This window comes from Poecile atricapillus, chromosome 3 (genome assembly GCF_030490865.1).
Source record: "Poecile atricapillus isolate bPoeAtr1 chromosome 3, bPoeAtr1.hap1, whole genome shotgun sequence".
Lineage (NCBI taxonomy): Eukaryota > Metazoa > Chordata > Aves > Passeriformes > Paridae > Poecile > Poecile atricapillus.
This window is the reverse complement of record NC_081251.1, coordinates 18,291,827-18,306,122: the sequence shown is the minus strand read 5'-3', so window position 1 is coordinate 18,306,122 and position 14,296 is coordinate 18,291,827. Positions and strand designations below refer to the sequence as shown.

Sequence of the window (14,296 nt, the reverse complement as noted above, 5' to 3'; positions counted from 1 at the left end):
ATGTACTGTGCAGAAAGTAAGGAGAGCTTCTCCTCTCTGTGCCCACAGAGGTGCTGGGGAGGTGCTAAGATGTTCAGATGGCAGGTGGATGTCTTCACAGGGACAGATCTACAGGCTGTGTTTTACCAGGATTATCTTAACACTTAATAAAGTTGTTTCCTATTTTCTTGGCTAAACAGATACTGTTATGTGAAGCAAAGGGAATAGGACACGTTGTGCTGCCCGAAGAGCAGAGGAGGGGTTGCACTTGGCATGCTTGGGTGCATGTCTGTACCGTGGAGGAATTCTGTATCTGCTGCATCTCCTTGCCACTTTTAGGAGTCTTGGCAGTACCCTGGGAGGCCTAATAAGGGCTGGTTAGTGAGGCAGCTTTTACTTTCAGTAAGTAGAAACAGCATTTGTGATGGCCTGCAATAAAATGAGCTCTGGCAATTGAGCTCAGATACTGATTTCTTAAGTAGTTTGGGTATTGGAAATTTTCATCCTTTAGAAAAATCTGATTGGGAAATGCTGATACCATTGGATACTTTGCTAAACCAAAGGGAGAATCAGGGCCTTGTCATCTTCTCTTAAGATTTTTAAATAGCCATTGTGTTTTTAAATAGGTATTGTGTTTAATCCTCTTACAGATACAAAGATAATTCCAGCTGACTATGCAAAGTGTAGAAAAATTTACCTGGATGCTCCTAAAATGTATTAGCACATTTTTCCTGTTTTCTAAAGCTTTTTATTGTCTTTTTACAACCAGTTGGATTTTATCTGCATGGTTTTGGTTTGGTTTGAACCCAAGAATTCTACTCGTAGTTGTGTCAATGTGATATTTAATCTGAATTTAAAGGCTGAGGAAAAGATGTGTAGTGGGTCAAGCTGAGGTAGGTGGCCTAATTAATGTCTTGCTGTATAGAAACATTTTTATAGAAACAGGTTTGGGTTTCAAGGGACCTTAAGGATTATCTCCTCTACCCACCCCCTGCTGTGAGCAGGAGCACCTTCCTCTAGATGAGGTTGTTTAAAGCCCCATCCAACCTGACCTTGAGCATGTCCAGGAATCAGGCATCCACGACTTCTCTGGGAAACCTGTTCCAGTGTCTCACTAGTCCAACTGTAAAGAATTCATAGTATCTGATATAAACCTGCCCTCTTTCAGTTTGAAGCCTTTCTGCCTTGCCCTATTCACTACATGTCCTTGTAAAAAGTCTCTCTCCAGCTTTCTTTTAGCCCTACCCCCCTTTAGGTAATGGAAGGTGCTCTAACGTCTCTCAGGAGCCTTCTCCAGTCTGAGGAAGCCTGGCCCTTTCAGCCTGTGTTCATTAGAAAGGTTCTCTGGCCTCATTAGCGCTTCTCTGGACTCATTCCAACAGGTCTGCATTTTTCTTATGTTGAGGGTCTCAGAGCTGGATGCAGCATAGCAGGCAGGCTCTCATGAGAGAGGAGTGGAGGGACAGAATCACTTCCCCCAAGCTGCTGCCCATGCTTCTGTTGATGCAGCTCAGGATGTGGCTGGATTTCTGGGCTGCAAGGGCACATGACTTGCTCATGTTGAGCTTCTCATCAACTAACAAGTTCTTCTTCTCAGGGCTGTTCTTGATCCATTCTGTGCCCAGTCTGTGTTTATGCTTGGGATTGCCCCAGCCCAGGTGCAGGATCTTGCACTTGGTGTTGAACTTCATGAGGTCTGCACAGGCCCATCTCTCAAGCCTGTCAAACAGGTCTCCTTTTCCTTGCAGAGAGGACTTGCATTTTCCTTAGTCTTCCTTTTATCACTGATGTGTCTAAAGAAGCTTTTCTTGCTGCCTTTGATGTCTCTGGCCAGATGTAATTTTCTCAGTGTATGTTAGCTTTCCTAACATGATGCCTCATTGCTCAGACAATCTCTGCTCCTCCCAGGCTACCCATTCTTGCTTCCATCCTTTTCAGGCTTCCTTTCTGTGTTTCAGTTTGTCCATGAGCTGCTTGTTCCTCTGTGCTGGTATAATGTGACCTCAGAAGGCTATCTCTCTCTATCCAGCAAGGGTGGCTGAAAGACTTGAGAATCAGTGTCCTAGACAGCCATGTTAGCATAATAAAGAACTTAATAACCAGCAGCAATTGTGACCTGGTGATGACCTAAGCTGTTCCCACATGGTCCATGCATCAGTACCCCAGTTTGCACATAGTACCTTGATTTAGATGATGCACCAATATGGCTACACAGTTTCCAGTTGGTTTTTGGGGCGGGAAAAGGTTACTTATACCCTTCTGTATGGGGTCTGTGCCTTTCTCTCATGTGAAAGTAACCCGTGTGCTTGCTTGTTCTCCCTATTCTTAGAGAAAGCACTTTAACTGTATTTATAACGTTTGCCCTTTCCTTTTGAACTCTGGTCATTTATGTTTGTTTTCGCTTCTGCTTCCCTGGTGTTGGTGTCCTACCTTTTCTACCAACTTTCCCTGAATGGCTCTATTTCTCCATTGAATTCTGGTTCTGGCCCCAAAGTTATTTGCCTGTGTTTACAGGGAGAGTAGATATGTATGTAAATGGAGTTGTCTTTGCCATGGTAATATGATCTTCAAAGGCTTGGACTACAGTCACTTTGCTGCATTCTTTACATAAAATGTTTGTCTTGGCAAGTTTCTGCCAACAGAGTGCTGCAAGGGCCCAGTCCAGCTAATTGCCTTCTGATCCCACTGAACTGATGGGGCTTGTAGCATAAAAAATGAACTTTAAAATTAGAGTTGCATGGTCCTTAGACAGTTATGTTCATGTTCTACCATATTGCCCTTTCTTTACTGAGGTAATTACCAAGGAAGTGATCATTGGCTTTTAACTTTTCATGACCATTTGATGTGTGTTAAAATTCAGGAGTCCATAGCTCCTAGGAGGAGGTAGCTAGGTTCCAGTCCAACATGGAAACCTGTATGTAGGTAGTCCACAAGGAGTCCTGAGTATGAGGCATCACTACCTCTTTTTGAATCTGTTTTTGTCCTTGCTTAAAGCTGGGCAGTGTGTGCTGTGGGGTGACAAAACAGGAGCTGTCATGGGCAAAAAGGCTGCACACCCCAGGCTTAGGGAGATGTTTGCTGGGAGAGAGGATATATAATGTCAAGAGCACAGCAGGAAGAGAGTACATCAGCACAGTGTCATTAGCTTGTACTGCAAGCCCCACCACAGCACAAAATTCTCAATGAGGTGGACGTACACCTCAAAAGAGATCTGAAAAGTGATAAAGAAGTGAGCACACAGATGATTCTATTGCAGCTTTCTCTAACCCCTCAGTCTGAAACCTTTTCTGTGTTCTAATACTTTCCTAATCTTGGGACTGTGGAAGGTGGAAAGGAACCTCCTGCTACTGCCCTTAGCTCCTGTTCTGGTTTTCCAGTAAGAGGTCACGTATTGGGGGTTACCCAGGCTCCCAGCCTAATGGGTGCTTGCTTATAATATGGCCTCTCAAACATTACCTGGAAGAACTGGGAGGAGGGAACAGTGGCACGAAATGGATGGAGACAAATGATTCACAGGATTTTTTTTGTAGCTATCAGAGCTACAGTCTTACAAATACAGCAGCTTTTCATCGGAGAGTATTAATACAGTCACAAGTGGTACTCTATTTACCCTGGAAATTGAGAGTGAAGCTGTTTATATCTGTTGAAGTATAAACTGCTGTAACTGAGTGTGTGTGGGGGATGTTCTCAAAATCCCACTTCCCAGAACCAGCTGGCCCCAGTTTTTTGCTGCTTGAATGTGTGTGGAGTACTGTGGTTTATCCAGGCCTCAAACTAGTCTAGCTGTTAAAGGTAAAAATCAAAGTTGTACAAGTATTTAGAAGCTTAAAAGTGAAAAAGACTTAAATTGTATAAAAAGCTGTTTAAAATACATCACAAAATTTTGTGAAGATGCCTGCCATGTGGATAATTTAGCATTTATGTTGTTGTGGGGTGTTCAGACATGGCTCTGAAACAGTTGCATATTTTACTCAAGTCAAGAATGGTGCAGCCAATTGCAAGAATAGAGATAATTTCAGCAAGGGGAGAGTGTGCTAATTAGCCACACAAGAAAATCACATTCAGTGCTGCATTTCATGTGTTTTCATATCTGCTGAAGCAAAGCAAGAAGAGTGTTGTGCTGGGGCAGTGTGCGTGCATGGCTTAGAGCTGAATAGATGTAAATGGTTAAAAAGGGGTTCTCTGCTAGAGAGGAGGAGCGGAAAGTAAGTGTGCATTCCCAAAAAAGTACATTCCCAAAATAAAAAGCTTACATCATGGACCTCTTCAGTTTTCCCACACTTCTTCCCTAATTATTGTCCTTCAGGACAGCTGATCTATTTCAAACAGGAAGCTGTTTACAGATAACACTTGCAACTGTTTTGTCTGATTTGTTGAACTGTCGAAAAGCAAAAGACAACCTCTTTTTAAATTAAAAACTGTCAGACTTCTGTAAACAGCAGCAATGAGGTTCATCTGTGCAGTGTCCCTGCAGGCACAGAGCATTGTGCAGTTCCCATTCTCTCAGCAGCCATAAGGTAAGAGACTTTTAATGCCTTCATTCTGCAAAAACATGTAGAGGAAAAAGTCTGGATGTTTTTTAGGGAGCTGCTTTGTATATGGCAAAATATGATTGACAATCCCCAAACAGAAGGGGAAGGCAAATGAAAAAAGAGCTTGCTTGAGTCTATCGGGTAACATTGGACCTTTCTATTGAGAAGTACCCATGAGGGTTAGATCAGTGAATGCCAGTTTAGTTTAGGGGGGGTTGTGTTTAAAATGTATAAATGCCATTGCAAGAGGTTGCTTTCCTTTTAGCAGGGAAGGACTAAACAGTATATGAATTTTAACTTTTCCTACAATTGAAACTTACTTTACTTCATTCTTGATTTGTAATTCCTGGTAACAGACACAGGGAGTTGTCTGTTTTCCACTTTAAAAAGTGATCTTTTAATACAACTGCAAAGCAGAGAATGAAGACTGGCACTGCAGAAGTGAAACATATGACAGAAGGTCCAGTAAGGGCTGAAATTACACTGCTGCATGGTTAAGAGCATCTCAGTCATATAGAGCAACTAAGTCATATAGAGAGTAGTAACATGCAGAAATGGTTAGTGAGGTATAAGGATGTATAATGATACAAAATCTTGGTCCAAGTGAGCAGGAATATGAGAGTAAGCCATATTTCAATAAGCTGTAGGGCACGTCTGCTTGTCAGGATTCATAAGGGGCTTGCTTTCCATTCTGACCTCTGTGCATACATATGTGTTCAGTATAGGCAGTGGAATTTTGGAGGGGGATTGTTTTCTAGCAAAATGAAATCACTGTGGAGAACTGAAATACCTAACTTTACTTGTCCTACAGTGAAATGGAGCAGTTGGATTGGAAATACTATGTTTATTGGTGCAAATATACTTTGTTTATTGGTGCAAAACCAATAGATGTTGATTCTTGGGTATTGAAAGGTTTTTAAAATGTGGCAAATGTAAAAACTGTTGCCCTATGTTTTCTTCTCTGTAGCTGAGATCTTTGTATTTCATATCCATGATTGTTTATATGATCATGAACATTTAACGCATTATAGCGATCAGAAAATATAAAGCAAACACTGATTTAAAGGTCACACAATGACACTCTCCCTAAAGTTTTAGTATGTTACTGATGCAGCATAAATAAGGTGTGCCAGTGTTGTAGACAAGAAGCAAGACTTTAAAACCAAGTATTCCTTTTAAAAATGTTTGGCTGTCTTTCATAAAATCCTTAGAGGTATCTGTTAAAATGAAATTACTGTTTTAGTTAATACATGAAAGATAATGTGTAAGTTAAATCCATAGTCAAAATAGCATTTTAAACGTGGCATATTCCTATAGTCAACAGAGAATTGCACTGTGGAAGTGATGTCTTGAGAGCAGAAATCTACTGTGTAATTTCTAATTGTATGTTATGGTCAAGGCTGTTTTTTTCTGAGTATTTTGAATGATTTTACACTGTTTCTAAAGCTCCTTTTAGACATCTCTAGGTCTGTCCAAAGATTCTTGAACCAGAATCCTTTTGAAGTAGGAAGACTTTTGGCAGAGTAGCTTTATAGAGAAAAGTGTCAGTTTTCTGGGATAGTTCAGTTCATCAAATTATTTTGGCTGAAAACCAGGGGAGTTTAGCCAAAAATATTCTCATCATGTCTCTTGGGAAGTGTAGTTTGTGCTTTGCATTGCATTTCACTACTGGCTGAACTTCACAGCTGAACCACATTTCCCGTAAGGCTGTGTGGTCAGGGTCTCACTATTTTAATTTCCCTTGATGAAAGGAGTGTTAGGGAGTATTTTGGAAAAGTTAGTCTTGTGCAAGAGGCACAGACTGGGCTCATAAGGCATCAGCTGGTTGATAACTAGTTGGCAACTTCTTAAAATTCAAGTGTTTCCTTCTAGTTTGCACATGAGCCACAGGCTATCCTGGTTTTCACCCATGAGAGTAGGACCCTTCAAGAGAGTGTCCAGCAGAAAGTTTAAAGCCTTTTGATATTTTTAGTCATAGAAACACCTGTACAAGGAATATTTACTAACATTTCTAAGGCTTTTTTAATACTTTTGCCAACTTTTGTGCTAAAAGTGTTCCATTTTATATATTTGGAACTGGAAAATGCGTGGGAGTATGTCTGGATTTTAAGATCTTATAAGAACTCTTAAGGGTAAAACAACCTACTAGGAGACTGAAGCTTTAGAAAGAGGTGGTTTTGAAAATCCAGCAAGGTTTTTATGTCATCCATCTAAGTGCCTCTTCAGAAAAAAATCTAGTCCTGGGTCATTTGGCTATAGTTGTATAAGATGTCTGTAGGCAAGAAAGAAACAGAAGGTGGTCTACTTGAGTGCTTCATCAGTGCACCAGTCTCCTAATGTTTTCACAGAACCCAAGGATCCTTAGCTTCTGGGATTATTTGGATGGTGCCCCCTCAAAACTTTATCAGAAGATTGGTTAGGAGGTCCACAGGGTGTCCTGGAGACCAGGACAGAGCAGTATGACAAATGATGAGGAGTTAGAGGGTTTACATTGGTTTTCTTCTGCACTCTATCATAGAATGATTTGGATTGGACATGAATAAATAGTTTTGCAGTGCTGCAAGCTGGATACCAGACTCCAAACCAAGAACTGGCTATGCTTATGTGCCATGTGAAGAGAGTGGAGGTGAGTTAAGTGCTGAAGAAAGTGACTCACCACAGTCAGACAAGTGTATGATGGCCACAGCAGCCATCTGAAAACTGCTTTTGAGGGGTGCCCCACTATTCTCTGCTGGATGTGGAAGTGGATCAATTCACTATCTTCAGTGCCAAATGCTGCAGGAACTAAAGTTCTGGAAGGTGGAAGCTTACCTTGAATTTGTGTGCTGGGTTGTCCTTCAAGCAAGGAGATTTTGAAAAATGGCTCTGAGAAAAGTGTTTTTTACAGTTCTCTTTGAAAAATAGACTGCTGCTACCCAGCTGTCACTTAATAACCTGCTGTCTGCTTACCTGGGAAGTAGGAGGTCTAAACACAGCTCACTGTACTCCTCCAGGCCTCCACCTCCCATCTGCTGGAAAGGTGCCCCTGTAACTAACCAACATAGTAATTTGATGTGCTTGGAGGCAACTGAATGATTTTGAATGTGTTTCATTGATGAAAACATGCTAGGTGGGAGAAGAGTGTCTTATTATTCTCCTCAGGCAAGATGCTGACCGCCTCTGGTCTGTGCAGTAAGAAAGCTTAGACACCCAAGTTTTCCAGTAAAACCACAAGAACCTCCTACCTCTTAAGGTGGCTGGATTGTTAGGAGATGGTTTTGGATGCTTTGTTTGAACCGGGGATGAGGCCACAGAGAGAGATTCGGAGGTCGTGTTACCAGTGTTGATTGAACTTAAGCATCTCTCACTTGGAGGTTTAGAGGTGAAAAACTGGGGGGAAGGATGGATAGTGGAAAGAGAAACTTCTTCATCTTTGGCTGTTTTTGAATAGGGACCTTGAAGAATGAAGCTGTATCCATAGATGTGCTGAAGTTCCTGGTTCCTGTCTTTGGTCTTAAGCATGGCTCTCTGATTTTTTTTTTTTGTTTTTTGTCCTGTTTGCTAATTGCAGAATAAGCATAAATGACAACAACAACAAAACAAAATCCTACCAACAGTACTCTAAGATTTTCTGTTTGAGTGGTTTTCAGGCTTAGTTGTGGACCACCCCAAAATCTCCTGTGTCAGTGCTGATGATTTTAGCTGATACTGAAACTTGCTGACAGTAGGTATGCATTTTGTTCATCTTTAGTGGACTCTTTAGAAATGGTCTATGGGCCTCCAAGAGACCATGGATGAGATGTTGAATGCCAGGGTCAGTCTGTTCTTTGGAAGGACACAATTATACAAGTGACTGTAATTTTAATTCTATGTATATATAGAATTTTTTATTATCATCAGAGAAAGTTTTGTAAGAGATCTAATTTTTGGGAATTAAAGAACTTTAAAACATTTGATATGAAAGAACTGGCATTGTTAAATGGCACAGTAATGATTGACAATCAATTAAAAACACCAGACAAGAGTCTAATGAAAGCCTAGCTCAGGAAACAGAAAAAAAGAAAGCCCTATTAAATAGTAAAAGAAAAGTGTGTATTGATGAGGTTTCTTGTCAGAATGGTGTTAATAAGAAAACAGGTCTCTGATGGCTCACTGGAGTGGAGTTATATTCAAGAAATGTTAGGGAAACAGATACTGAGAACATGTGGAATAGCAAGAGAAGGACTAATGGCGCATGCTGAGGAGACTCCAGGGTGCTGAATCTGTCAGCAGCACCTACACATGCACTTGCAGTGTTTCTCTCTAGCTGTGCTATGAACTTGCAGTTTAAAGCTTATGTAGAGTTGAAGTGAGATGATGTAGTGAGAGCCATGCTATGAGCTGCAGCTGAAAAAACTTTGTTGGAGGTTACCTTCCTATGTTGTTTAATATCTTCATGAATTGGGTTTGTTTAGCCAGAAGAGAAGGCTTTGGGGTGACCGAATTGCAGCCTTCCAGTACCTGAAGGGAACTTACAGGAAAGATGGAAAGGGACTTTTTACAAAGGCCTGTAGTGACAGGACAGGGGGAAAGGGCTTCCAACTGACAGAAGGCAGGTTTAAATTAGATAGTAGAAAAATATTCTTTCCTGTGAGGCACTGAAACTGGCTGGCCAGAGAAGTTGTGGATGTGCCATCCCTGGAAGTGTTCAAGGCCAGGTTGGAGCTCTGAGCAACCTGGTCAAGTGGAAGGTCCCTGTCCATGTCAAATAGGTTGGAACCAGATGATCTATAATCTCTCTTCTAACCTAGGCCATGATATATGATGTGATTGATATGTTATGTTAGAATTGCCTTTTATGGAATTGTGGAGTGTCAAAAAGTATTTATTGTCATTCTCTATTTTTATAAATGTTATATAAAGCCCACAGAGGGGCTTGGTGCGCAGCTGGCATCCAGCCAAGGCCAATGCACCACGTCTGATAGACTGTCCCTTAGGCAATTCTGCATTTAAATGTGCATTTGCTTATTTAGGCTTAATGTACAAGTGATTACATTCACACTGTTCCTTGATTTTAGGGAAGATGACATTAAACATTGCAACTACAGTGCTGAGTACATGGACTTTCTATTATGTATAGAAGTGATGCTTCTGTATCTTTATGGTATCACTGAGTAACTGCGGCAAGTCTTGGTTTTGTTTTCATTGTTCATTTTCTTGATTCAACTGGCAGATGTTGGGATTTCAGGTCAGTGTACTCTTTAACACTAGTGAAGCCTTTTATTTTACTTCTAACTGCACAATCAGAACAGTAGCATTAGTTTTTGCTCCTGTAAGTGCCCTATAAATTCTGAGCAGACAGACGTGGAGGTTCAAGTGATCACTGTTTAGCTGTTCTGCAGCTTCTTAATTGGTGCATAGCTGCCCTCTGGTCATGTTCTAGCTGTGTGAAGGGTATGTCTGCTGCTATTGTTACAGAATTTGCTGAGTACCAAAGCAAGTGGAAATGCCAGTAGTTTTCACTTACTTAACATATCTTGTTATATTATTCCCTAGAAATGTACTTTATTAAAATACAGAAATCTCTCAGGGCACTTGCTTAGATGGTAGGACTTTAATGAAAAAATTTCAAAGGGGGTTGTCATCTTCAAGAATCTTTTGGTAGCAGAAGCATCATGGTATACAGTTAAGGGAAGTAACACCTTTAGTTTATACTAATTCAGATAAACACCCTTGCTTAAAAATTGAGTTCTACATATTCTGTTTCCTTCTCAACTCATATTTCTTTTTCAAAACGAGATGAGATTGTCAAAAGCATCTCAAACCACATGCAATCCTTTGTACTCAGTCTCAAATCTTAAAAATATTTGTTAACCAGTGCATTGTAAATAGTAAAGTATTTTGAGTGCATGTGTTGTGGTATGTGTAAGAGCTGCTGTGGGAGGTTTTTTCCACTAGAACATATTTCTGCTGAGTTCCTTTTGGTGATAGCTTTTACATTGGATCATGGCTATTGCCAATGATATAGACTGATCAGTGAAAGTCTGCTGTAGGATAGTAGTGTAAGAATACTTTGACTTCTGAGAACTTTGTTAGTGTCTAGTTATGTGCAGGAATTGAGTGCCTTTGTGTGTGCTTCAACTAAGTCCCATCAGACACATAGAAACCTATTTTCCCACTGTATTTTGCTTCTATAACCATTTCTGTGTACCAACCAATTATTTTCTATTAACATGGGCAGCTGTTTTGATAAGTTCCCCTTTCTTTTGCCTTCTTTCTCTTATCTGTATTTGGAAAGGTGTGTCAGAGCTCTAAGAAAAAATGGACATTGGATAGTGCTGTTGCTATCAAGATCACCTGTCACTTGTCCAGTGAAGATATTATAGAGTCATAGAATGGCCTGGATTGGAAGGGACCTTTACAATCATCTAGTTCCAACCTCCCTGCCATGGACAAGGACATCTTCCACTAGATCAGATTCCTCAAAGCCTCATCTAGTCTGGCCTTGAACAGTACCAGGGTGGGGTGTCCACAACCTCCTTGGGTAGCCTTGTTCTAGTGCACCACCATCCTCACAGTAAAGAATGTCTTCCCAGTGTCTAATCTAAACCTACTTTCAATTTGAACCCATTTACTGTAGTCCTGTCACTATATGCTCTTGTAATAAGTCTTTCCACCTCTCTCTTTTAGGCTTCCTTTAGGTGTTGGAAGGCTGCAATTAGGTGAGTCCAAAGCCTTTTCTTCTCCAGTAATCCCAAATATCTCAGCCTTTCCTTGTAGGACAGGTACTCCATCCTTCTAATCACCTTGGTGGCCTTCTCTGGACTCACTCCAACATGTCTGTGTCCTTCCTGTCCTGAGGACCCCAGGGCTGGATGCAGCCCTGCAGGTGGGGTCTCACCAGGGCAGAGCAGAGGGGCAGAATCCCCTCCCTCACCTGCTGCCCACACTGCTTTGGGTGCAGCCCAGGGCACATTTGACTTTCTGGGCTGCAAGGGCACATGGCTGGGTCATGTCCAGCCCCTCATCCACAGCACCCCAAAGTCCTTCTCAGCAGGGCTGCTCTGGGTCTGTTCATCCCCAGCCTGTGCTGGTACTGGGGTTTGCCCTGACCCAGGTGCAGCACCTTGCCCTTGGTCTTGTGAAACCTCATGAGATTCCCATGGGCTGCTCCTCAAGCTTGTCCAGGTCCCTCTGGATGGCATCCTGTCCTTCAGGAGTGTCACTGCACCACTCAGCTTGGAGTCATCTGCAAATGTGCTGATGGTGCACTCAATCCTTTCATCCACGTTACTAATGATGATATTAATTACACTGGTTCCAATACAGACCCCTGAGGGACATCACTTAGCACTGATGTCCATCAGGACACTGAGCTGTTGACCACCATCCTCAAGGTATGATTGTCCAACCAGTTTCTTGTTGGAAAGAAACTAACACTCCAACCATCAAAACCATCTCTTATTAATTTAGAGAGATGTTGTGGGGTGCCATGTCAAAGGCTTTACAGAACACTTGAAATGACATCTGTAGCCCTTCCCTTGTCCACTTATGTAATCATATGTAAAGTCACATAAGATCACACATAGAATGTTAGTTGTTCTCAGCCTGAAAGTAAAAATAACCTTTTGTTGAAATACCATTGACACTGCCCCAGTTCAAATGCAAGATTTTGATAACGAATGCTTATGTACCACAGTGTTTTATTATATTGAGGATATCACTCCAAGAAGTACATCCTTGTCATTTGAGGATAACACTCTTGGATCCTTTCCATGACTCTTGGTGGCTTGCATGCTGTTACAAAATTCCTGATGTTGTTCTATTTCCTATGTTCTGTATCTTTGGCTGGTTATTATTTTCCATTGCAGCCTGGTATTTTGCCATATCTTTCCTCCTTTTAAAATCTTCCCACTCTAATTATGTGCTGGGTTGTTTTTTGGTGGGGTTTTTTTGTGGGTTGGTTTGGGTTGGTTTGGGTTTTTTTGTGTGTGTGTGGTTTTTGTTTGGTTTTCTTTGTTGGTTTTTTTGGTGGCTATTTTCTGTTATTTGTTTATTTGTTTGTTTTTCTGGTAATTTAGTCCCTTGAATTCTTTCACTTATGCATCTTCCTGTTTTCTGTACACTGCTGGCATGGAATGGCACAGTTTTGTAACACACTGAAGGCCATCTCAGCCACTGCCAAGGGCATTCCTTTCCTTGGCTGGCAAAATTTTTCACAGGAATTATGGCCATTTTATCCTCACCAGGAACCAAGGAACTAAGTCAACTGAAAATCAGCATTAAAGCAGAGGAATATCTCACTGCTGGAATAGCAGCCTGTGCTGGCTGGGATCAGAAGAAGAGATCAGAGAAGGGGAGGCTAACGTGTGCCTGCAGCAGGAAGCCAGGCTGCTGTTAGCCCTCCTGTAGATTGACTTAGCTAATTAGCAATGATAAGACCCCCTCACCTAACTTTACATACCTGCAAGGCTGACCTAGTGATACTAGGTAATGAATAGATACCTCCAGAGTCAATTACCAGTTCTGTTCTGTGCTGGGGTGAAATGAATCCCTGTGCCAAGGTGCCTTTCTCTGACTTGGTTACACAGAGTGCTCATGATGATATTCTCAGACTGAGCACCTAAGCCAGAACAGTTAAATCCCACCCAAGGGTCTGTTTAAAACTCACCTTTGCTAACTTGAGGTCTGGACCTAAGCAGAGTTGTACTGGTAAATAGGCAGCTGCTAATGGCAGCTGTGCTCTGTCCTGTGGCTCACTTCTTGAGGCATCATTCTTGCCACATTGGGAAGAACTGGGCAGCAATCAAGTGGCTTCCCTTTATTCTTAGAACCTCCTTTAAATGTAGTTGTCACTTATCAAATGTGTGAGAAAAGAGGGTCAAAAGCTGTTTCTGCTCTTTCTTGTTTTTTCTCCTCAATGAGGAATAGGATATTGTGACAACCAAAAGCAAACCTTTTTCTTGTCCCCTTGCCCTCTGGGATGGTGCCAGTGCTCCTCTGTCCTTTCTCTGCTACTCTCCTCTGGTCAGACCTCTGATTTTTCACTTTTGCTGTATGTCTGCTAGTAGTCTATATCCTATATCTTGTCTCTTGTCTTTATTCTTCCTCTAACCTCATAAACTGCTTTTCTTAGATTTGTCTTCTCTCTGGATATTCCTGACCTGTCCCTGTGTTTATACAGGACTCTGTTGTGGGACATAAAACAGAAATCAGAATACTCATTTTACTCAGTTTTAGTCTAGGGTCCTACCACTAGGCTTGAGCTGGCTTCATCATCAAGCTTCTTCTCTGCTTCCTTTCATCCTTTAATGTAGCATGCCTGAATGTAGTCTAATTTCACCTGTTGTGTCCATCCAATGTGAGCAATTACTCTCTTGGGGAACTGGAGCTGTGTGTTTCAATCCTTTTAAGTTAACGATCTTCTGTAGTTGTTACTTCACACCTTTTGGATCAATGCTTGAGTGGCATTTCTGTTGTGCAAAGGCCATGTGCCATTGCTGGCATGGCTGGGATGGTTGGATGGGGCCTTGATAGACTTTTCTGCCTCTTCTCTACACCTCCCAGGATGTAGCTGCAGGACTGGGTGAACCCCCTCCCAGGGCGAGTCTGCCTTTTGAGCCTGCTCAGTGCCCTCAAGAAGACAACAGTCAGGCCCGTCTAGGAAATCTTCCAAACATCCCAAGAGTGAGAACGTGTTGCAAACTGTAAGTTGGTTGAGTGGGCATAATATTGAACAGCTCTCCCAACTTCTGCAGCTAGTCCTAAACATCTGTGGATGGGAAGGGCTGAAAAGTAATGCCTTAAAGCTTTTAAATAAAATTACA

At 41.7% G+C, this 14,296-nt stretch overlaps 1 protein-coding gene across 5 annotated transcripts in view; it reads left to right on the top strand.

Annotated features, from left to right (window-relative positions):
- The first annotated feature begins 4,303 nt into the window (after nt 1-4,303).
- COLEC11 (collectin subfamily member 11) overlaps nt 4,304-14,296 on the top strand; it is a 39,746-nt gene continuing 29,753 nt past the window's right edge. For 2 of the 5 annotated variants that reach the window (XM_058836703.1, XM_058836699.1), the window contains exons 1-3: nt 4,304-4,496; nt 11,160-11,191; nt 14,037-14,176. The gene's annotated coding sequence lies outside the window, so the exon portion shown is untranslated. The remainder of the gene's footprint in view (nt 4,497-11,159; nt 11,192-14,036; nt 14,177-14,296) is intronic. The other 3 variants (XM_058836701.1, XM_058836702.1, XM_058836700.1) reach the window with 3 other exon arrangements.